At 35.7% G+C, this 25,964-nt stretch overlaps 1 long non-coding RNA gene across 1 annotated transcript; it reads left to right on the forward strand.

The window, feature by feature from the left end:
* The first annotated feature begins 1,328 nt into the window (after positions 1-1,328).
* LOC113625006 (uncharacterized) lies at positions 1,329-23,074 on the forward strand. The gene is made up of 3 exons (XR_003434536.1): positions 1,329-1,405; positions 14,903-14,994; positions 23,036-23,074. It is a non-coding gene; the product is annotated as an uncharacterized LOC113625006 (long non-coding RNA).
* The last annotated feature ends 2,890 nt before the right edge of the window (positions 23,075-25,964 follow it).

Raw genomic sequence — 25,964 nt, forward strand, 5'->3', positions numbered from 1 at the left:
AGAAAAATTGCCTGATAAACAAAAACCTGATACAAATAACATGTGGGTATTCACAGTTTCTTATCCCGGTCTCTATCCTACCTTTGTCTTGCATAAATTCACTGATGGGAAATTATCTCTATGAAGTGGTCCATTCCATTTTTATAATATAGTCATAATTTCTACCTTTTGGTTCTTGTTCTCTCCAGAGCCTCACACAAAGAATCTATCTCTAGACTACCGAATAGTTCTTCAAATAATTGAAGACAGTTTTATGTTCCATTCTATCCTCAACGTTTTAAGTTCCTTCACTATTCTGGCTGTCACTTAGGTGCATTCCAGTTTGTTAATGACAATGTCTTGAGTCCTTCCATTGTGTGAGTTGAAGCCCAGAAGTTGGTCAGAATTATGACCACCAGGCTTACTGGTTACAGTGGTTCTAATAAAGCAGCCTAAGATTGAAATAGCTCTATTGCCTACTTCCTGAAAAGTTGAATTTAAAAAATAAAATGTAATATTAAAAGTTCTGGAAAGCATGGAATAAACAGTTGTTTTAAAATGTATGTTTATGACAAATCCTTTACAAAGTTCCCTCCTCAAACCCATATCATTCCCCTACTAGTTAAAATATGTCAGAAACTCCTTCTTGAAATGGACTTCCGGCATATAGTCGTGGATTTAATAGTCTCATTGGTGTAAAATTGCTTTATGCTCATGGTTCATTTCAAGCTGAGGTATAGACAGAGAAAACATGGTGAATATTTAGGTCAGAATAAACTTTATACAATAAATGATATATTTTACCCACCAGAACTTCCTTTGCTTCACGTGACATGCTCAGTTTTCACAGGACTAAAACTTCTGCCTTTTCAAAGGACACTAATATGTGCTAACCTAGATAAAATCAAGGTTGATTTTAAAATAGATCTAGAATTAGTACACTTATAAGAGAGCTTGCCATAATTCCAGTCTATGTCATTCCTCCACCAGCTTTACGGGAGAAAGGAGAAACAAGGTGTATATACCTGCTGGAGATATTTTGCAAGTTAAGTATCTATTTCAGAGCATATTAGGGCTAGATAACTTTGCACAGAATTTGGTCAACCATACGCAGCTAAAGTTCTTCTACTGGATTCCATTGATTAGACATTTGGAGACCAGTGAAATACTTGAAATCAAATACGTAGTTTTCACGATAAATGTACATGTGCATTTGTCTAAAAAAAATCCTCAGATTTGTCAGATTTTCAAAGTGGTCCACAAAATACACTTCCCAAAAGATTAAATGGCTTGGGTGGATAAATGTGATGTGTGATATATTCAGAAACTGATAGTCTTTGTTTTTAAAATTAGGGTTTTTGAAGGAGATACTGGAACTTCCAAGTGGGATATTCATGAGTGGAGGGACGTAAACTCCAGGTGGCAGGTACAGTTCAGCTTTGGCTCTGTTTGATTGGAATAGAACACTGTAGATATTAGTTCCTTTTTGAAAGAAAATGTTTCATTGTAGAATAGTATTCTATTTTTTAATGTGGTTATATTGCATTTATAAAGAAACCAAGATTGAAGCAAAATAAAACTGTTGATAAATTGGTGTGATTAAATAATACTGGAGAGAAAATCGGCAAATATCCTAGTCGGTGGGACTTATCAAGGACCTGATTATTTCTGTCTGAGTTTAATTTACATAGTTGTTAAGACAAAACTCACCTTTCTTGAAAATACATAAGACTATGTTTGTGGGGGGAGGAGTAAAACCTGTGGGCTATCATTTGAAAAACTTTTTGATCTTTGCCCTGCAAAATAATTTTGAGTAATACGTACCTTATTCATTTATGGTTAGAAATTAAAGTGTTCCAATGTAATCAGCTAGACTTTAAGCATAGTTTTGCTAAGAAACTACTAAGAAACTACTTGTCATATTCTATATCTTGTTAATCAAGCTATTGTTTTATATCTGTGTCTTCCAAACTTTAGTATCCACAAGAAACACAGAGGAACCATGTTAAAATGCAAATTCTGATTCAGTAGTTCTGGAGGGGGACTTTTTTAAACAAGCTCTCAGGAGAGGCCAATATTGCTGGTCTCTGGATCAAACATTAAGCAAAGCTCTATGTCATATGCTTATTGTGTTTCTTCAATATATTATGCAATTAAAATATTTTCAATTTCATATGAGTCTTATTTTTATAGAGTACATTCATTAGACAGAATTGAACTAAAAAAAATCATTAAATATCTCTATATGAAAGAAATAACAGTTTATATCTGAAGTAATATTAAAACATCATGCTAAAAATAAAAATGTTTTATGTTAGAACCTTTTAAAAATTGATTTTATGTGATGAATCCAGAGCTGTATAAAGGATCTATGGTTAGTATCATTGTCATAGATGCTCTAGTTCCGTTTTTAGGGGATATTTTTACATAGTTTATGAGACTAGAAAACCGAAAATTCTTACTAGCAATTTCTCTGTCATTTATTTGAATGATGAGATAGCTTCTGGCAATAGTGATTTTAGAGTGTGATTTAAAAGTACACACACACACACACACACACACACCCTACATCCTGCATTCAAAATCCAATGTTTACATGTAAAACTGAGAAGGATGAACCTAGTTTAAATCTGCAATCAGCACCTAGTTGACCTGCTGAGAATTGGCAGTGTTTTGAACCACTATGTGGCTTGTTTCCTAATGTACAGTAAATGTCTTTTAAAATGAAGGCGTGTGTGCTTTTTGACTTTGGCAAGAAGGACAAAACAGGAGCATAATGAACTGTAAATTTTAGTGTATTTATGAGTACTTACAGCTCACCGTAAAGTTTTACTTTCTGTGTTTTCTAATATTTCCTTCAAACTTGGCTCGGGCAGTAAGTTCAGTATGTTTGACCTTCTGACTAGAACAGCAACATCAGGTCCACGTTAGCCCGCAAATGTTTTATTCTGTGGAGAAACTTGCAGCGTGAGGAAGGCTGGAATGATTCCTAATACAACACGCAGCTGGCGCTACTTTTAGGCAGAAGTTTGCGTTTCTTTTTAATTTGTTTTATTTTTTTAAGATAGAATTAATGATTAGCCTTATTAGTAATAACATTAATTAGAAAAATGCAGCTGCCTTGGTCTTTCCAATGTGCATTATCATTTGTCCATACGGGAGCTTTTGAATGTGAAGATCCCTTTGAATGTAAAGGGAGAGGTAACTAGCTAGCCTTCTGCCTATACTTGGGATTATTTACAAACTGCAGATTTGAATCTCTGGACCTACTTGACTTGTACCAGTAGGGGGATGATTGCCCAAGTTAACTGTGTTAGGTTTGCTCCAAAGAAGAGGAAATGGTGTTGATTGACGATGAAGCCTCTGCCACTTCGATTGTGGCCTAGTACTTTCTATAAGATGTGTCTCTGCTATTATAGCTTGTTTCCCTTCATACCGCCTCAAAGTGCACGCAGTGGGATAAGAGGAGAAACTGTGAGGGAGGCCTCCTCAGCTGGAGCAGGTCCTGCAGGCCCACTGGTGGGCGGAGGCCTGCTGGGGTGTCAGGGAAAGGTTGACTCTGGGGACCAAGGCTGTCACTCAAAGAGTCCCTACTAAATGGCAGTGCACAGGGGGCAGAGTGTACGTTGGAATAAGTACTCTTATTTTCATGTAAGAGAATAAAAAGTGTTTACAATTGTGTTCATCCAGATGAAGTATTTAAGGCCTCTTTTTTCCTCCTTTCACTGTTTTTTCCTTAATCACCTCATTAATTTGTAGTTTGGCTTAAAATAGCTAGTGGGCTGGAACTATATGGCTCATTTATTCTACTTTACTTTATTTACTTTTTCAAAGTAAAATGGATAAAATCAATTAATAAATTTAAGCCCATTTACTATAATTTAGAGAGTTGCTAAATAATACATCTTCCTTTCTTCACTGAAGTGCTCTAAGGTAATTCATCTGTGAGAGTAAGGCAACCCCTTTCTTGAGATATTTTTAAGGAAACGGCAGATTGCTATCATTCTGAGGTTTAAGTTCAGTTCTGCCCAGACCCAGGATACAGGCTAAACAGCCTGCACAGGGATTCTAGCATGTGCTCACAGAGAAATACTTCATCACTCACTTGTGTTACTTGTATGAAAAGCATAAATAAATAAATAATATTCTGATTCTCTTCCACCTGGGTTTAGCGTTAGCTCTTATTTCTAAAAGTGATATATACTAATGATGTGTTCGTTTTTTAAAACTAAATACTGTAGAGAGAATGGCAAAACCACTCTTCAGCACCAATTTGGAAAGCATTATGATTGAGAATAGTGTACTAACACGCAGGCACAATCTCTGAGATATTGTCAAGTATGTTAGGATGAGTAAAGTTATGTCTTGTGGGAAGGGTGGAGAAGATCTGGATCAAGCTGGAGGGGGCAGGAGAGGGAGAAGGAAAGACTTTTTCAATGGCCTAGAGAAAGAGATCTTTAGACCTGCCTGAGGCCAGGTAAACTGCTGACTATAATAACCCACCAATGTAGGCACAGGTGGTTTTCCTGGTTACAAAAAAAAGACTCAGAAAATGCCTTCAGGAACACAGCTCCTTCAGTATCTGGTAGCGATGAGAATGCACACAGGGGTGTCAGGGGTACTGAGGGGCATAAGAAAGGTGGGTAGACTGATGTCTGGGACAGTTAATGCTCCATAAACATTAGATGTAATTGAGGTACACACATACAGACACACACACACACACACACACACACACACGCCATGAGACGTATGGGTATATGTCAACTGTTTATGGAAGGAATGGTAAAAGAAATAGAGCTATGAAAGAAATGGGTACAACTTTCGTAAGGCTAAAAATATTTTTCTTTTTTCTTCTCTTAGTTTTTAATTAAGTAACTATTTGCTCATTGTGGAAAAGTAGATGGCTATTTTTGTCACGCATAACTGTATTACAACTTTATTCTTCATAGTGTATGAATTTAACAAGGTTGACTTTTTTAGATGTATATCTACACCTTTATATCTTCACTAAGGAATCTAATAGCATAAACATAAGTGCTATAACAAATATCCAGTGAAAGATATTTTAAAGTTTCTCTTAAAAATCTGTGTTAATGACCTGATAATGCTTTGTTATGGCTTTCGGGAAATGTGTGAAGTGTTCTGACAGTATGTCAACAAAGTGTCAGATATGGTGAGAGAGAAGCTAAGAACTGGAATCATAGTGTCATGAAGTGTTAAAGCTGGAAGGGACCTTAGACCCCCTTCATGTTGGAAGTGATGGGGCTGAAGCCCAGGAGGATTAAGCGATTTGTTCAAGGTCACATCTAGAGCAAGAAAGGCCCAAGGAGTAGAACCTGGGTCCCCTGGCTCCCAGTCCTATGCCCTGTTAGGTTTGCAATTTTGCTCTTGACTATATTAATTGTTTTGTTTTGTACAAAATGAAACACAGATTGCAGAAATGGAGTCAGTTGTTTTTGGAATCTGAGTCATTTTAAAGGTCACCCCATCTCTCATAAGTCAGAGTACATAGCTATCTATCCCCAATCATTTATTTAAGCATTTTTTCCACATGTAACTCTTGGAGATATTAATTTCCCTGACAGTGCAAAGCAGTAGCTGTAGTTTTGAATAATACAGTCATTTCTCACTTTAAATCTACTTTTCACTGAAGGAAGCATTCTTGCTTTTTAATAATTATGTCCTTTCTTTTTGCCCCACTATATCCTGTCAGCCAAATGAATAAAAATCATTACCACAAGTACATACACACAATCATACATACACACACACATCACACATGGAGCTCTTGACAGATTTCAGAGCACTTTTGTATATGAATTCTTGCTATAATTGCAAATTAGTTACTTGGATGCTCTCAAAAGCCCATTTTATAGATGAGAAAATAGAGTCAGGGAGTTGTGATTTTTCAAAGTAAAGGTGGAAACTAAGTCGTTTATTTTCGAAATATGTTCCCTTTCAATATACATACACATAATGGACCATACATCTTTAATGGATTAATAAGGTAAATGAGATTATTTCAGAGTATACTGTAATTTTTTAGGATCAACATAAAGGAGGATTAAAATAATTTCTACATACTTCTCATTAATAAGGACTGATACTATTAGAAAATCTAAACCTTGACTAATTTTTGATGTTTTAAAATCTAATATTTTAAATTCTGAATCTGCTTTGAAAGATCAAATAGATTTTCCATATTTCAAAATTGATTTTAGTCATATATGTTCAGAGAATATATTTTATTTATAATCACGGTATCTATTTTTAATTTAGACTGATCTCCAGTTAGTTTCCATCACTTTCACTCTATTTTGCTTCTTTGCTTTTCCTCCTTAAGCCACTTAAAGAGTTAACTTATACCAACATATTGTTAACCAATACCAGTTATATTGGACAATGTAAATAACCAGTCCTGGGGCTTGTGAAGTGTCTTGAATCAGGAGTCAGAAAACTTGGGTTCTGTTCCCATCTTGTCCAATGGTTTGCAATGTGCCTTTGGTCTAATCACTTACATTTCTGAGTCTTAGTCCCGTCTTTTATTAAAAGAAGGTGTTAGGGGCTTCCCTGGTGGCGCAGTGGTTAAGAGTCCTGCGATGCAGGGGGACACGGATTCGTGCCCCGGTCCGGGAGGATCCCACATGCCGCGAAGCGGCTGGGCCCGTGAGCCATGGCCGCTGGGCTTGCGCGTCCGGAGCCTGTGCTCTGCAATGGGAGGGGCCACAATGGTGAGAGGCCCGCGTACAGCAAAAAAAAAAAAAGGTGTTAGACCAGATGATCAACAAGTCCCTTTGATCAACATAAAGGTCGATGGTTTATAATGTATCTCTCCTGTATATTGGCTTTATTAAATTAAGATCTTACGTTATTGTATTTCTTAAAGCAGATAACGTATGTAAAAAATCCAAATATGAAAGACCAATTCAACAATTATTATACATATATACCTTCATGAACATACAGTCACAATTTCTCAGGCTTCATTAACATGCCATCAAAGTAACTACGTCTTTCAGAGAAAAACAGTGAAAACAATTTACAGATCTTTTAAGATGAATTTGTGCTTAATGTAGTTACTCAGTGGTAAATGTACTTAGTTAAGCATGTTAGTTCAACTGGTTCCCTGATTTGGTTGAGGTATAGACATTGAAACTAAGAGATTATAAGATAAAACCTTGAGGCCATAAGCTAAATTTCATTCTTCAGAATATGTGGACTCATTTTGGTTAGTTACATTTTTTTAACATAGTAGTATGTTTAATAATACCAAGATTCATCAGCAACTTCACACACATATATATATATATATATACACACACACATATATGTATGTATGTATATACTCTTATGTACATATGTAATACTATGAACCCCTAGAAAATAAACTCCTCCTAAATGTTTTTAAGATCATATGTAACATACAATTTAATATGATTTGAAATGTGTTACAGGTTTTAATTTTTAAGGTCAGTGTGGGTAGCACACTCGGACATCAATAATGGGGAATAATTTCTGTTTGTCTTTGCTGGAATGTTTAAAAATCTCTAGCATAGGGTTAACATGAAGATATATTTAGTTTGTCATAAATATATCTAGAGTAGAATGGCTAATAGGTCCAGATCAGAATATTCAAAATGTCAATGGCATTTTATGTGTACGTACATTCCCAGAATCTGTTGGCATTGCTGAAAGCATGGCAGGAGTTGAGGCAGGCAGCGCTACCCAGGCAACATTGTATTGTCTTCTGCTTCAGAGGAAGACTCTGGCCAGTAGGTGTTGATAAAACCACATTTCTACTGTTGTTTAATATGCTGAAAATCCATTGTATTCATTTCCTGTGGATGCTGGGACAAATGACTAACAAATTTGGTGTCTAAAAACAACAGCAATTTGTTCTCTCTCAGTTCTGGAGGCCAGAAGTCTGAAATCACTTTCACTTGGTCAAAAGCCAGGTGCTGGCAGGGCCACAAGCCCCCTGCAGGCTCTAGGGGAGATTCTGCTCCTTGACTCCCAATTTTTTGTGGCTGCTGGCATTTCTTGACTTGCGGCCACATCACTCCTATCTCTGCCACCATGGTCACATGGTCTCCTCTTCTGCACCTTATGTGCTTCTTTTTTTTTTTTTTTTTTTGCGGTACACGGGCCTCTCACTGTTGTGGCCTCTCCCGTTGCAGAGCAAGGCTCCGGACGCGCAGGCTCAGCGGCCATGGCTCACAGGCCCAGCCGCTCCGCAGCAGGTGGGATCCTCCCGGACCGGGGCACGAAGCCATGTCCCCTGCATCGGCAGGCAGACTCTCAACCACTGCGCCACCAGGGAAGCCCCATGTGCTTCTGAATCTCTCTTGTAAGGGCATTTGTGATGGCATTTAGGACCCAGCCGGATAATCCAGGGCAGTCTCTTTATTTCAAGATCTTTAATTTAATCTCATCTGCCAAAACTTTACTATATAAGGTAATAGTCATAGGTACCAGGGATTAGGACAGGGCTTTATCTTTGGAGCCATTCTCTGCCTCCTCCATCCATCCTCTCATCATTCAACAATGTGTAGTTAGTGTGCAATGAATGCTTCAACCGTGCACCACATAAAATGACTTCTAATGGCTTAAGAGTTTGTAATCCAGGTGTAGAAAATTCACACATTAGTGCAACATTTTAAGAATAGTGGAAAGAAGATGAAAAACAAGAGATAAAACCCAGCTATTATTTAAGACCAAGGAAATGTTTTAAACTAATTGAAAGGTAGTATTTGATATTTAAATTTAATGTAAATATAATGTGACAGACTAGATCAAGTCTTTTTCAAACCCAAATTTTAATCAAAGTCCTTTTCTATTGCTCTGGCTGTGACTGTTGCATGCTTTTGCACCTGCTGCCTCCTATGCTTGGAAATGCCTTTTCACTTATCTTTTCTTTTCTTCTTGCCTTTTATGTCTCAACTCAAATATTAAAGCAGCATATAGGAGGCTGTATCACATAATCTTGATAAATTTTAGCTCTAATCATTAAGAGCGATTTTAATTATTCATTGCTTATTTTATTATCTGTCTCACCAATCTCCCCATGGAACATTAGCTTTATAAATAAAGTTGAGATCTTTTATATCAACTCCCAGCCCCTAGAATTGCACCTGGCATAACAGGTTTCAATGAGTATTGCTCAGTAAATTAGAGATTCTTAAAGATTTGTTCAAACGTCAGGCTCTCCAGGAAGCCTTCCTTGAACCAACTGCCTGGGAGAAGTTTTCCCTCCTCTATGCACCAACATTACATAGCTTGTACATAAAACTAACATTTGTCAAGTTGCATTATATTAATTTATTCATATAGCTATCTTTTAAGAAAATTGTAAGTTCCTTGAAGGCCAGGATTTTATCTTAGTCTTCTTCATATCTGTAAAGTCGTATCCATACTAGTTCCTGGCACATAAAAGTCCCTCAATGAATATTTTTTCAATGAATTACTCTCTGAAAACCCATGAACTGTCATAAAAGCAGTTTGTAAAATCCATCTATAATAGTTTTATGTGTAAAGCTGACTAAGCTATAGCGCCCTATTATTTAATCAAACACTAATCTCAGTGTGGCTGTGAAGCTATTTGGTAGGTGTGGTTAATATCTATAATCAGTTGACTTTAAGTAAAGGAGATTGCTCTCTATAATGTGGGTGGGGCTCATCTTACCAGCTAGAAAACCTTGAAAGGAAAACTGAGATTTCTCAGAGAAGAAATTCTGCCCCAAGTTCACAGCATTAACCCTTGCCTGAGTTTTCAGCCTGCAGGCTACACCATACAAATCCCCCCAAGCCCCCACTCCCCACTCCCCCTCTTCCCCTTCCTTTCCAGAGAGCTCTAATTGATATACCATCCATCTTTCCATTTAAATCCAATTTAGGGCGGTGGTGAGAGTTTAACCATATCTTACCAGATTAGACTTGAAGCAATTTTGTAGGCTTTAGAAGTAAAGGAAGTAGAATATTAAAATTAATATGTCCACAAAGGAAATGAAAAAAAAAAACCTTGAAAAATTGAACAAAGAGCTAAATAACAATTCAGAACAGTAAAGGATGTTTTGAGATTTTAAACTAATGATAAAAAGTTGAATTATATTCAATAACATTTACTTAAGATAGGGTAGTTCTCGATAATTTTTCTGGAAGATACTTACAGAGACTTGAAAAAAAATATCAACATGTCAATGTGTTTGTGTTATACCAGAAGAGGGATGTCTTAATAGTCATTTGAGATACTTCACAATAGTTTGCAACTTCTTAGCAAGTGGAGTTGGAAAAGTCTTTTTATTTTTCCCCTAGACTGTCGCTTTTGCTCAGGAAACTAGGTGATGTCCATTAGAAGTATTTCCTTTGAGATTTTCTCTACTATTCACTGAGCCGTCAAAATTTTGATGAGGCTGCATCTCAAAATTCCAGCTGTTGGCCTCCTCCTGAAGTGGGAGTGAAGACAGGAACTGGTTACTCTCAGCTCTCACCTTCCCCAGCCTACCTGATCCTAAATGACCGCTTCCTTTTCAGGATCAGAATGCAAAATTCCATCTACACTGGATACAACTATGTAAAACATTGCTAGCATAACAAAATGTGAACAAAGATACAAAGAAACACAATTCATGTGTTTTGGTATTGATATTGTGAAATGTATCTTTCTATCTTTTTATTTCTTGTGTCTTACATGTTTTGTGCAATAAAATAAGACCACAATAGAAAATTATGTCTACCAGCATCTCTGATGAGATTTTGGTATACAAATAAAAAATGATTCAAGTGGGGTGGGTTTGATCAAAGTTGACTTGCTATAGGAAGAATTTCTCAAGAATCAGATGAGCCTCTTCTGGTTTTCAGTGTGTTAACAAAAGGGCCTCTCTTTCTTGGGAAGAACTTTGAGGTGGCCTGGGAAAGATCAGGCACAGTTGATGGCAGGGAGGAAGGGTAAAGAATATAGGCTGCTGACTTAGTCTGACCTGATCATTTCAGTTTCAGTACCTCTAAAACCTAATATCTCCTCTGTAAATTGGCCTCACTCCTGGCTTCTAATTTTTTAGGTAGCTCCGCTCTTCTCCAGCTGTAGGATCTCTCCATCTTTTGCTTTATTCCTTCTCATTTGCTCCCCCTACCCCAAATCCTATCTGTTCATCATTTTTTCTAGTTGTTATTGGTAAATTTTCTGCATTGTTTTATTCTACTGCAATCACCCTAACTCATTTTCACACTATTACAACAGCCTTTTAACTAGACATCCTAACATGTAAACTCTCACTCCTTCAGCCTTTTTTACATTCACAGTGACCAGGTTACTCATCCTATAATACAACTATCAGGATTCCCCTTGATTTAAAACATTTCATGTGTCTAAGGATTACAGGCAGGATAGTCAAGATTCTTCCAACAAGAATCTTGGTCACACAGGTTCTTCCAACCAGAACTTTACCTGCCTTCTCCTTTTATCCTTCTCCTTTCCATTGTCCCAAATTAATCTCCTGTCTTCCAAACACAAACCAGTCTATGTCTTGGCTATACATTTGATTATGCACGATGTGAATTCTATCTCAATGCTTTGCCTCCTTCAAGAATAGAGCCAGAGATTTCCTTGTTCAAGAAATCATGGGAGGGTGGGAGGGAGATGCAAGAGGGAGGAAATATGGGGAAATATGTATACATATAGCTGATTCACTTTGTTATACAGCAGAAACTAACACAACATTGTAAAGCAATTACACTCCAATAAAGATGTTAAAAATAAAAAAGAAATCATGGTCAAATTCCAACATAAAGCCATCTTTTTCACCACTTTACCTCTGGTGGGTCTTTTCTGAGATACAGTGTAATGTAGCACAAAGATATACATTGACTCTCAGCTCTGCCATTACACCAGCTGTTGGAGTGTGGACAGAAGACGTCACCACTCTGCCTGTGTTTTCTCATCCGCAGAATGTGGATTAAAATGTTTATCTTAGTTGCAGTATTTATCTCTGTGTGTTTATTTTTATTCATTGCTCCTCTCCCTCCATTATAAGTTTAAGAAGCCAGACATGTTGTCTGTTTTGTTAGTTGCTTTTTTTACTCCTGCATCTAGACCAACGTCTGGCACAGAGTCAGAAATTCATACCATTTGTTGAAGGAAAAAAGCACCTAGTAAGTGCTTCATGAATGGTGGCCATCATCATCATCATTTGTTATTACAGCATCTTTTTAATGTTGCTTGGCATTGCTATTTATTTTTTATGTGAAGTCAGGATTATATTATTTCTCCTTTATAGGTCCTTAGTAACTAGTTGGTACTTGGGCCTATGCAGAAATATACCATAGCTAATACTATGCAGGATTACATAGATCGATTATTTGGGGACATGAGTGTTTGAGAATAGAATCAAAGCTTATTCAGTGGCATTTTTTTCCTCTAAAGACAACATATTCACATCTTACAGCAAATAATCCAAGCAGAGATTATCATCTGCCCATGGGCTCTTCATGCCCCACATATTTACTTTTTTAGCAGTTATTTTTAATTGTTTTCTATTCCCCTACAAAGCCCATAAAATAATAATTTGTCACATTTTAATAACACCTCAGAGAAAATAATTTCTGACTAACACAGGAGAGTTTTTTTAAAAAGTCAAATTTACAGGCATGTATGTGAGAAGGGGTGATGTTATTGGTAGGATTCTACAGTGACATTTTAATGGTGCTATGAGAAATCAGTTCCAAACATCTAACCCCACTCCCAACCGATCCACCTGCACAGGATAATTTTGTAGCCACTCAACTGATCAATTAGTCTTACCTCATACACTATTATGTCTTTTGGAAGAGTAAGTTTTCATCTTCCTCAGTCAGTCATACCACAGCTTGAAAGAGTTCATTCTATTCAACCTTTCCTATGCAAGATTTGATAAAGAAAAATCAGGGAGAGCATGGCCAGCCCTGGCTCATGGAGTTTGATTGCTTCTGTATCCAGAAGATCTTCAACGCACCAGAAACTTACAAAACCTTTCTATATGCCTAGTTAAAACTGAGACTATTCATCAACAATGACACAAAATAGGTGTCATTATCCCCATATGCAGATTGAACTACTGAGGTTCAATGAGGTTAACCCACTTTTCAAAGTCCTGCTCATAATCTGAAGGCCTTTATTCAGTTATGAAAAATCAGGCACTTGAACAAGTTAGAATCAATTATTGGCTTTAAATAATTTCTTTTTGTACATTTTCTTACCGGTGCCTGTAAAATCATCTGTGGTGGTACGAATTAAAGAGCAAGTTTTCACATCTCTCTACCAGGTGTCTCTTTCTCCAAGTGCAGACATGCAGAGGGTGAAGAAAGGAAGAAAAAAAAAGTATTTGATCAGTAATCATAGTGATACTGACCTACCTATGTGCTTATTTGATAATTTTGACTGAATAAATTTCTAATAGTTCAGGGAGAAGAAAGTTATATTAACAGGAATTTGACATTAAATCTCTGGTAATATAGTCTTGAAAACTGAATAATATCTTTATCATTCCTTTTTCATAAAAAAGGAAAATTCAAAGAATATTTTCTTCTTAAATTACAAAATTATGGTTCTGAAATTCAAGCATGTATAATTTTGATGTGCCCTCTCTATTATTTTTTGTAACCGTTACATAAATATAGATTCAGAATATTGTGACTGAAATTCCCAGAGGGCATTTTTGTGAAACTTAACAGCAAAATGTAGTTGACACTCGTTCTGTGTTACCCTAGGGCTACAGTTTTGATCACAGTCTGTGGGGATTCATTCCTGTCGGGACAATGAATTTTATACTCATGTTACAGGTAAATTTTACAATCCTTTTGCCTTTTTAAAGTACAAATGAAGGAAGAACAAATTCAGTTAAAATATTTCAATCGAAACCTAAAGAAAATAATAGTATCAAACAGATATAACATATAGACCAAAATCAGTCCCCTTTCAATTCTGATTGCCTAATTAAATATATTGTAATGCTAATATTAATGTAAATACATGCACATTTATACAATTACAATTATTTTTAACATTAAATTTATCACTATAAATAGAAAATAGGAACAAATGAGCTAGGAATTTATCAGTTGCTCTGTAATCATAAGAAAGCAGGGGCTATTTTGCTACTAAATCATATAAACAGAACAGTCCATTATATATCATCTTTGAGTTTTAAAACATTGTTAAGTCCTGATTCCCCTTTGCACAGGTATAAGGTACCAGTGACAGTTGCCTTGAATTTTTTAAAAAAGTACATTCTGATGGTAGGTTCCCAAGAAGGTTAAATATAAATTAGTCATAAAGCCAATGGAACTGACAGGAAATGATTAGGCTGTATGATTATTTCTAAATTTATAGTGTTTTAACACTACTAGTGTTTAATTAAGGAGAAAAAGGAGTCAATTTTATTTTATATGATTATATAAGACCTCAAAAATTAATGTTCATCTTACTCTGTAATGCTGCAGTTCTAAAGCGATGTTGAAGACAACAAAGTCCCATTTGATAGTCTAGCCTTTCAGCAAAGAGCTCTTCTTCCTGTCTTTGATGTAGGAATGGTTGATTTAATCAATTATTAATCAAAGTTATGGCATTCTTCTTATATATTTAGGTAAAACTAAAAGATGACTTTCCCAAGGCTTATTGCTTAAATAAAAGTTTAAATAGACTGTGAAAACACTGGACTTTGACATGGCAGATATGGCAGTGATTTAAGTTTCAGAGAGCCACTGGTCTCAACTGGGTGCTTAAATAAAAAGGTGTGTGTGTGTGTGTGTGTGTGTGTGTGTGTGTGTGTGTTCAATGCAATTTTCTAGAAGTAGATGATAAGCATGAGCCGAAATACCCAGAGCACTTTTGATAACCTTCCCATCACAAAAGGCAGGACAGACAATCGGATTTGTTTTCTTCGCACAGGTGTTAAAGTTGACAGGAAGCAGCTGAAAGACACAGCCTTGTGGTGCGAGCCGGGCAGCTGGACACTGTGCATGGAGAATCTCGAGCAGTTGGTAACAGTTGGCAGCTTAACATAGAAAAAAAAAAAAATCACTGCTAGCAAAATCTCAACTGCTGCTAATTAGCAGCAATGAACTGTGGGTAGGACAGTGCGTTTTAATGTGAGAAGATTTTTACAGTAACCACCACACTAAGGGGAGAAAGAGAAAGAAATGCTCCTTAGCTGACCCTCATGGCAATCCAAGCTGCATATTGCAATAATCCTGTAAATTACTATGCTTTCTTATACAGTAACTTGGAGTTAATTAGTAATTTAACATTCCTCTACACTATTAAATGTCTTTCTTGCATTATATTATGTTGTTTCATGGGCTTACCTTAACACTAATGGGGTTTTGTTATATTTTCTCAAAACAGTAACAGTAAAATAAAACTGAGCTAGAAAATTAATTAGTTATCTTTTACCTTTGATTTACCTGTTATTAACAATTAAGTGGTGGTACACGTTTTTAAAGTAGTTCTGGAGGTTAGGCTGAGATGAAGATGCTTCCAGAATATATTACAGAGGAAAAGTGAATAAAAATGAGTAGTGTACAGGCTTCAAGAGACTACACTGCAATGCCGAATGCAATGCAAACACGTTTCATATTTCCACTCTAATAGGGAGGGGTAATGATTGGTGGGTGGAGGAGGGCCGAGGGAGAGGAGGAAAGCTTATTTAGCTACATTCACTAATTTTTAAGAGAATCTTTGCAAAGAAACATTCATATCATTCATGGGTTTATGCCATAAAATGTGAATATGCTAGAGTGAAGTAGTGGATTTTACCATATAGCCATACAGAAAAAAAAATGCACTTTTTTTTTTTTTTTTTTTTGCGGTACGCGGGCCTCTCACTGTTGTGGCTTCTCCCGTTGCGGAGCACAGGCTCCGGACTCGCAGGCTCAGCGGCCATGGCTCACGGGCCCAGCCGCTCCGCGGCATGTGGGATATTCCCGGACCGGGGCACGAACCGGTGTCCCCTGCATCGGCAGGTGGACTCTCAACCACTGCGCCACCAGGGAAGCCCAAAAAATGCACATTTTTGTAGCTCTGTGGTTTGTAAATGCCAAAGGATTTTGTAGGATTCTGTGACTGGGGAAAAGTGATATTCAAAAATTTAAATAATATAAATTAATGCACGCAATATTAACATTCAAGTAGAACCTGAGGTGAGAAATTGTGGTAATCAAAATTATTCTGATCACCTGAATGGAAAAAAATGTTAAAATTATTAATATGTTTTAAAAAAATTTCTTAACCAGCCACCTCTTTCTTCCCCTGCAAACTTAATTTCCCTATCGAAGGAGGCAAATACAGCAGTATTACACACATGCACTTTAAAAACTGTTCTTACTTAAAATTGAAATTCTGTGTATTAAAGATAAAGGAAGTGTTTTTATCTGGCATATCAGTGATCAATGTGAACTCGAAGGTGGAACAATTTAGTAAAAGCAGGGCTTCAGAAGAAGAAAAGCTACATATGTGTACGTGGAAAGGAATGAATTCAGTACAAAACACTTCCAAAAGATTTCGTCTCTTGGGGCTCCCTCTAAAAGAGTGTCTGCTACCATTTAAAACCCTATCCTTTGCAGCTGGATTTGAACATTCCATAAAAAATTCATCTGCGCTTTAAGAGATTTCTGCTTTTCTGTCCTCTCTATTGTTAGACAAATTGAAGTGTGCACTCAGAAGGAGAGTGGCAGTGAACTGCGAATTTATTTACTCATTCGATTCTAATATTGAGAGAATCTACTCGCTCCGTTCAAAGGGTAGAGCAACAATGCAAGTGACATCAGGTCACCCAGCACTTCATAGCTACCTGTGAGATAGAATTGTTCTCCTTGCAGATAGGAAGTGACTGAAACCTCTTTTTCTCATCAATGTCTATTATGATTGATGGCTCTATGGTCACACTGAATATGCCCTTTTTAAATAATTCACAGTGTCATCACCATAGTACTAGTTTATAACTAGCCTGTTATTTTTACCTTTGTTCATTCACTATCAGAAGGTTAGATAAATTAAGTACTGTGTGGATTTTGGTAGCATTATAACCAACCAAAATACAGTGTTTACAGCCCAACAACAACAAAGCATCAGTTTTATTTTTTTACGACACTCTGAATGTCTCCCTCTCAATAAATCCTAAAAGGAAATTCTGATAAAGCAGAAGCACTTGTAGCACACTTTAACCTGAAACCACTCTTTGGTATTAAGACATCATTAAGACTTTCAGTATAAGAAGCAGTCATGCTGTAGTGAGACAGATGAAAGTTTATCTGAATTCTACACTTATTTCAAAATAAAATATTATGTTTATTTAATGCCTCCGTAATAACAAAATTTACAATTCACTTCCAAATATCTAATGCACAAGTTGTACAAAAAAGCAGTAAAAGCATATATTTAAAAAACATAATGCTTAATATTGGGAGTGTACTATACAAGAAATAATATAATACTTTGATTCATTTTCCAAATTGATTCAAAATCAGTTTTGTCAGATGGACCAGCACTAAATAGTCACTAAAACAAATAATTACAAATTATTTGTAATAATACAAATTTTTTTATATTGTGCTATACCCTAATCATTGATAGGTCCATTATACAAATTCAAAATATCAATTAAGGGACTATATACTGCCTTAAATAATCAGAGTTGCTTTAGATTTTAATTTTAATGTTGCGATCAATAGTAATTCAAAAACTTTTATTTGTGCAAGTTTTCTCACATAGTATGAAAGCTTCGAATCCCAGATTTTTTTTTTTTAATTTAGGTATCATGTACATATTCAACCTATAATAAATGTATAACTTTTAGAGATGAACTGTGTGGTTTAATAGACTTGTGTCTTTCTAAACATTTACCTTGGTGTTTTTCTTTTCAGTATCCTAAATTTGGATTCTTATCATTTGTTGATTTTACTGTTGAATTGTTTCTCTAAGTATTAATATCAGGGGGAATGAAAGACTATAAACTTGTCTGCACTTAAAGTATGTGGTCAAAGTCTCAGTATGCTGTCATAAGTAAAAGAAGTCAAACTGATAGCTAGTAATTGCCATGTGATCAGGAATGCTATAATTAAAAGTTCAGAGCTTCTATTCATTGATTTACCCAATAAATATTTATTGGCCACTAGGAAATGGAGAGACCTGGCTCTTGTTTGTATGAAGCTTAGATTCTACCAGGGAAGACAGACAACAATTTTTTTTTTTTTTAATAAATAAGGCAACCACAGACAGCAATATGTGCATTGAAGAAAATAAAGTAAGGTGATGTGCTAGAGAGAGACTGGGGTAAGCAGGTCTTAAGGGCCTTATTTAGACTGGTCAAGAGAAGCCTTCCTGTGTGGGTGATACGGTGCTGAGACAAATAATGAACAGGTACGATATGAAAAGATACGGGGCTAGATTATTCTAGATCAGTTAATCCCAGTTCCTGCTATGGAAAAAATAAGCATGGTATTTCAAAATAACTAGAGTGATGAGAAGGCTGATCCAAGATTGGGTCAGGGAGACAGGCAAGGGCTGGGACAAATGTGGCATTTAGACCATAATCTGTTTGGATGATATCCAGTTGTATGCTACTTAACTTCTGGGAGCCTCAGTTGTTTTAACTCCGGTATAGGGATAGGTTCAATAAGAAAGATCAATAAGAAAGTACCTAACACAGTGTTTGACAACTTGTAATGGCTCAATTAATGTGACATCTCTTTACCATGTCTTTTGAATGTAAAGTTTCAAAATTACTAAGCACAGAATTCCACATTATCCCTACTGATATTTATTAATTCTCGTTTTTATATTAATTAAGCATTCCCAATGGCCAAGAGTAGTGAGAGCCCCATCAGAAGAATCTTTTTAAGAGGGACAGGGGGAACTGGTTATAGGGGGGATAAAATATGAAATTAATATCACTTATTTAAAATGTTGGACAACTATATTTTATAATGATGGCAAAAATGAAAACAAGGTATTTTTCTAATTTTCATAAAATATTCAGAATTTATAAAATTCAGAATTCAGTCAGACCATATATTTAAATTTTGCCTGGTATTTTTATTTTTTTTAATTGGAATATAGTTGATTTACAATGTTGTGTTAGTTTCAGGTGTACAGAAAAGTTAATCTTATACATATACATATATCCACTTTTTTTTTAGATTCTTTTCCCATATAGGTCATTACAGAGTATTGAGTAGAGTTCCCTGTGCTATACAGTAGGTCCTTACTACTTATCTATTTTATATATAGTAGGAGGTATATGTCAATCCCAATCTCCCAATTTATCCCCCTCTTCCCCCCTGGTAACCGTAGATTTGTTTTCTACATCTGTGACTCTATTTCTGTTTTGTATATAAGTTCATTTGTACCATTTTTTTTAGATTCCACATATAAGCAATATCATATGATATTTGTCTTTCTCTCTCTGATTTACTTCACTCACTATGACAATTTACCTGGTATTTTTAAACAGGCTTTTTGTGTGTTTATTAACACGTTGTGTTAATTCTTCCTTATATAATTATCCTTTATTACATAATATAGGATTATCTGTGACTTAAAAAATTTGGGAAAATTTGAGTGGGATTTTCAGAGGTGAATGTCACCAGCCTTGACACATGAAAGTGTGTCACTTATGAGAAGATTCGCAGCTAATTCCAGCCAGTTATCAAATCAAGCCACAAGTGGAGATTTGAACTCTAACAACAGTATCACAGAGTCATTTGTTATATTATGATTAAGATGTTGGCATTTGATACATCCTACTATCTACAACAGCTCTACATATAACCAGGGTTCTAATTAAAAATGAAAAATAAGTTTATGGTTTGGGAACCCAATCAGACTGGGGAAAAAAAAAAATCAAAGTCTTGAGTAAAAGGACTCACTGCACTAAGCAAATTTTTTCTAGAACAAAAGACAACAGATACTCCGTCATTTCTAACACTCTCTTCTCAGATATAGTATAGCATATTGTGGTGCAGTATATTATCACATCTGATTACTTATTATTGTGTGGCTATTGGAGTTAAGAAAGATTGAAGAGATCATCTTTCCAAATCCTCACTTATCACACACTTTTCTAGGAATATAATAAACATAACAAATATAATCCCTACCCACATGAAGCTTGTCATTTGATTTAAAAAGACAAATCCAATAAAAGTGACTTTTCTAACCCTCTCCATTTCCCTCAGATAAAAATGGAAAATTGGAACAAGAGTTCAAGTCTTCAGGCTTCTGCTTTATTAATATTTCTAGTACTCCAGTCCTGGGAGTCAGAAGGATTATTTCAGTTTTCTATTCACTGACAAATACTTTAGAAATACTTTAGAAACGACCTTTGTATATGATATATTCATTAGCTTACATCTAAAAAAATAATTATTCAGACCAGTAGTGTTTATCTTCTTTCTGTCTTTTAATGGGAATGCAGTTCTCAGATACTAACAACACCTTTTAAGTTTTCATATGAGGAAGGCAAGAAACATAGACTTAAAAGAGAACTCCCATGGTCTAATGATGTCCCACAGAACAATGAAACAAAGCTGTTATTCAGGTTAAGTTATATGCAGAGTAATCGAACTAAGTTGGTCTATGACAACTTTCCAAATAAAACTTCTAATTCAAATTTTAAAAAATGTTCTCATTACTGTAATACAAATTTCTCCAAGCTTTGAGAGCAAATGAGGTGGCATTAAAATTAGTATTCAAATTTAGTATGTTATTTCTTCCTGTTACTTGATATTGTATATTCAGCCCCCTATAAAATACTTTTGTCTACAAAATATTTCCAAATGTTGCCAGTGTTTCTCTCACAGACTCTGCTCCAATTCTGCAACCACCAACTCTTGTTTAATCTGTTGAGCAGTATCTTGTCTCCAGTCACGTCAGTTCTTGCCGTACTTGCCTCCACTGTATTGGGCATTGCAGTTATCACCAACTCACCAGCAGCACAGCCATCTCTACAAGATCCTTGCTGTTTAATCTTCTCAACTGAGTGCCACGTTCATTCCTACTGTTCCTCTAGGAATGACAGCTCACATTTGGTCGTTTTACTGTTCTCTTTCAATGCCAAAAGTGATTTGGTACCAGTGGACAAATGGTATATTCTCTTAGGTGTTAATATTCTTTTAGGGGGTGTCCTTGAGTAGTACTGATTGGACTCCAGTATTATAGAGCTACAACTCTTAATTTACTTATCAGCACTCTACCATGTATATGATCATGTCTTAATGAGTTAATACTTATACTACAAAATTATTACTCCTTTTTGAACATCTAGGTAAATTAGGTCAAACTTATACTTAGCTCCTTATCAATGGACTCAAACGAAACTAAAATTAAGGATTTAAAGAATCTTAGAAACGCAATGTGAATAAAGGATAATGTTTTTAAACAGAAAATGAAAGGCTAAGCATCATTGCCAACTCATTAAGATTTCTTTCTAAATACCAAGACAAAGAGCAAAGGTCAATACTCGGGTATCCATCTTATATTTCTTTATCCTGCATGAGTAATTCTCTAGTGACTTCTAGATGGTCTACATATTGGTGGGATATTTAGCTACTGGAGGACATTGATTCTGCCAAAAGTTCAGGCTTTCTAATACAAAAGTTTGAGCTTACATGAATTACTTCTCTATCCCAAAATTGCAGAGAGAAGGGGCATTCATTTTATCTTTCGCCTTTTTGTCTTTAATGGATAATACCTGAATTTTTGTATTCCATTGACAGTGGAAAATATTTGAAGCCAACATGTTATCTTACTGTTACTAATATAAAGGGAACCAAAAAACCAACAGAAAGTGCAAACAATCAAAAAGAAGACTAACTTTATCATTGCTGTTGGCTGATGGCCTTGTCTGATCAAAATACAGTAAGAAACCCTGATCTAAGAACTGACTAGGATTACACAAGAGTTTTATGGATGTGACTGGAGTGTGAGAATTCCACATTGATTGTACATGTGTTTTAAAGGATTGATCTTCTACAAAAACAAAATAGAAATAAATTACCCTTATCCATACGAAACACATTATGAGCAAGATTGGTTTCCCAAAATTCATGTAGATGGGATTGTGGTGTCTGAATGGAAGTCTTTGCTTTATGAAAATTATAATTATTTTGATTTTTGTCTACAATCAGCTTGAAATGTTGGCAAAACTCTGCAGGTGCTCGCTGTTATAACAAAACCATGGGAACAGATGGTGCAAGGTACCAGGCCAGCTCAAGGGATTAAATTTGAGGCTTTTGAAATTTAAAATTGAAGCTGGGTGATCTTGGGAAAGTGTGCCTGCCAAACATGGTTGCTTAAAAAAATAAAACTAAAAATAAATTATCCAAATTCTCTTGACAAGCTTATTTACATTCAAATGACTGGGAAATATTAAGTGGTTATAAAGTACTCCTGGCAGGGTATGGCCTACCTGACCACATTAAAATATGAAATGCTCACATCCATTATGGTGCTAAGGCTTTGCCTGCAGTGACCCCCCTCTTAGGTTTGGTTCCTAATGGGAACCAATTTCTTTGGGCAAGGTGGTACATTTTAGGTGCTAAAATAAAGGTAACCTAAACACTATCTCTTTTAACTAGACAGAGTGAAGTATCTTGGTTGAATCGTTGAGGATGATTTAAAGATTTACATGAATTGCTGTTGGTAGAATAAATGAGAAAAGCAAAGTTTCAAAAGTTAAAATGGTCATAGATTTACTTGTCTTAAGAACTAAACCCATGCTAAAGACATATTAATGAAAACTTTTAAAATATCAAAGTTGTTATTTTTGTGTCTGCACTCTATTTTTTATAATAAAATAATGTCTTATAATACATATTACCACATCTGAGCAACTGCTATGTAACATGAAATGTGTGTTATATTAACTTTAATGCTCCCAAGTTTTTTTTTTACAAGGTAGATACTATTATCTGTATTTGCAGATGTAGAAACATTCTACATTACTTGGCAATTAAGTTTTGTAAAACTTGTTTATAAGACTAGGTGAGTTTGGCTTCAATCATCTTTTTTTTTTTTTCTTTTCAGTTTGCCAAATGTATTTGTATCATCTCATTTGATCCCATCAGCAATACTTGAGGGACTTCCCTGGTGGCGCAGTGGTGAAGAATCCGCCTGCCAATGCAGGGGACATGGGCTCAATCCCTAGTCCAGGAAGATCCCACATGCCGCGGAGCAGCTAAGCCCGCGCGCCTAGAACCCGTGCTCCGCAACAAGAGAAGCCACTGCAATGAGAAGCACGCGCACCGCAAGAGTAGCCCACGTTCGACGCAACTAGAGAAAGCCCATGTGCAGCAACGAAGACCCAATGCAGCCAAAAAATAAATAAATAAAATAAATAAACTTATAAAGAAAAAAAAACAATACTTGGAAGTGAATGCATAGGTGATAATACCCATTTTATAGATCAAAACAACAGAACTTTTGAGAGGGACTGAGAATTGCAGCATTTCACGTGACCATGAAATGGCAGAGCCAGGCATAAAGCATGGGTTTCCTGTACTGTGTTCAGTATTATTCGCATTGACTGATTGATTGGGTTATATAACCCCGGAGTAGAATGAGGCATTTGAGGATGTGGGTGCAGGTAGTTTAGTCTTTATTGTTTCCTCTGAAAAAAAAAAAGAAAAACATCTAGTGGCTTAGATCATCATGTTTCTTCTTTTTTTGGGTTATAGTGTTATTCATGATCATGGGTTAGAATTCTTTTTATCTTCTCTAGGGGATTTGAGGCTTATAAGAAGTTAAATGAGTCAGACCTATATGCAAGATATTGGTCTAGGCATTTGAGACATAGAGCCTGACATTAGAATAATCATAATCTAGTTAAATTGTATAATACATATTTGTATTATACATATTTGTATATATAATTGTATAATACGTATTTACATATTTGATTTCATCTAATCGCTTTAAAAATATGTTGAGTTAGTATTGTTATTCCTATTTTAAATATGAAGAAATTGAGGCTCTGAAAGATTAGTTTATTTTCCTGAAGGCACAAAGCTGAAACATGGGAATGCTGGAATTCATGTACAGGTCCAACTGACTAAAACCAGAAGGGGACTGAGAATGTACACAATTGAGATGAGATGTAGAAACTGGGATAAAGAGTCAGAATTGGAATGTAAATGAGGTGATATGAAAACACTCTGATTGGAGGAGGTTCTCATTATAGGCGGTAACGTTTGGGTTGAGTTCTTGAAGGGGGATTTTGCATCATAGACTAGGGAATGAATGGAGTTTAAGCAAGGGTAGTGTCAATAAAGCCATGGAGTCATGAAAGTTCATTCTACATTGAGAGAAAAGTGGAATGTGAGTTTGGAAATCCTCATAACGGAAAAAATAATCAAAATGATAAATACAGAGCACATTTGAGGAGGGAGAGGTTCAAGGTCATCTATTTATCTTGGATTTGAGAAGGCTATTATAAATGCTGAGGTAAGTGGAGCCACTGCAGAGCTGAACCATCTGTCTTTGCATACATTTCTCCCAAGTACCTAATGAAATGTTTCTAAAGCTAAGCTTTAGATTACACAAGAAGGCTTGGATATATTCAGAAAAAACATTTACATTGTTTATGAGAATGTGTTTTTCCTTCCTAAGGTTTACAACACTTTTCTTTTCTACTATCTTCTTGACTCATTCATTGTGAAAGCCACAGTGCTTTTTCATGAAGAACACAATCTTTATTCCAAGTTTTAAAGTCCTATACATTATACCTGTATCTCGATTGAACAAAAATTGAATATAAATAAAATCCATTATGTTTTATAGATCTTTGATGAAGATTTATCCAGGGTAAAAGTGTGACTTTTATTCATCCACTATTAGTGGGTGAGTTTTTCTAGTGTCTGCAGTATCAGTGACCATTTCGTACTGATTAATGGTGTTAAAGTAGGAATACATGTAGTGGAGACTTGCTATTCTCAGTAGACCTGGAAATGGAACGCTTGCCCAGCTTTATGTCTCTCTACTTTGCCTCTGTTTACCTACAGGAATATTTCCAATATCCCTAAAAGTTGTGGCCATATTTGCAACTGCAAAACCAAGTATAGCTTTGCTAAATTTGTGGTTATCATCTATATAAATATGAGAATAGCTATAGAAGAAGCCATTACAAACAATTTATAAAATAAGATTAATTGCTGTGCAATCTGTTACTTTGAACCACCTTCCTAAAGAAATATTTTGCCATTGACCAGGTCACTCATAAAATTTCCTGGTTATACATCAGCATTTTAGCAACTACAATTCCTAATAGACTTTAGAGGAAGAAAACCATCTACTTCTCCTTATTCATTGAGACACTAAAATGAGCCAGCTCACAAGCACTTAGAGAATAACAGACTCAAAGTAAAGTGAGGCAAAGATTGTGTTCAGATTGTGTTTCAAGAATTTCACTAGCATTCATTGTAACTATTATTTCACGGAGGAGTGTGGGTTCTACAGGCTTTCTGTATATTTAGAAAAAAATCAAAACTTACTACAACATTTTTGAGAACATTTAAGCACAAGAAAGAAGGCATGTACTTTTCACTCAGACATGAACTTGATAAGCAGAGTTGTGCAAGGCTGAAGAGGCCACAATACCAAAGCATCTTACAAATCCAATATTACTGGCCAATCTTTGCTTGCATCTTTGTTACTGTTCTAGATAACCTATTAATTATAACTTTATTATTCGTATGAAAAAATGTGCCTGGAAAATAATTTAATCATTTATTAAGGCACTTTATTTACTTTCATCACAGTTTTTTCCCCTAAGAGTTTAAGTTCATTGACAGTGGAAAGACCCTGGAAGCCACAGTAAGTTCATTGTACAGTTAAACCTTATGACCTTGGAAAAGGAGAACCAGCAGCTGACCTGATGGTATCAGATGTTAAAGGCCTGGAAGGACCTGACAGTGGCAGAAAAAAAACAGGTTGATGAGGATTTGTGCCATTGACAGCA

Source organism: Aethalodelphis obliquidens, unplaced genomic scaffold, assembly GCF_003676395.1.
Source record: "Aethalodelphis obliquidens isolate GAN/ISIS:26980383/991018 unplaced genomic scaffold, ASM367639v1 scaffold2, whole genome shotgun sequence".
NCBI lineage: Eukaryota > Metazoa > Chordata > Mammalia > Artiodactyla > Delphinidae > Aethalodelphis > Aethalodelphis obliquidens.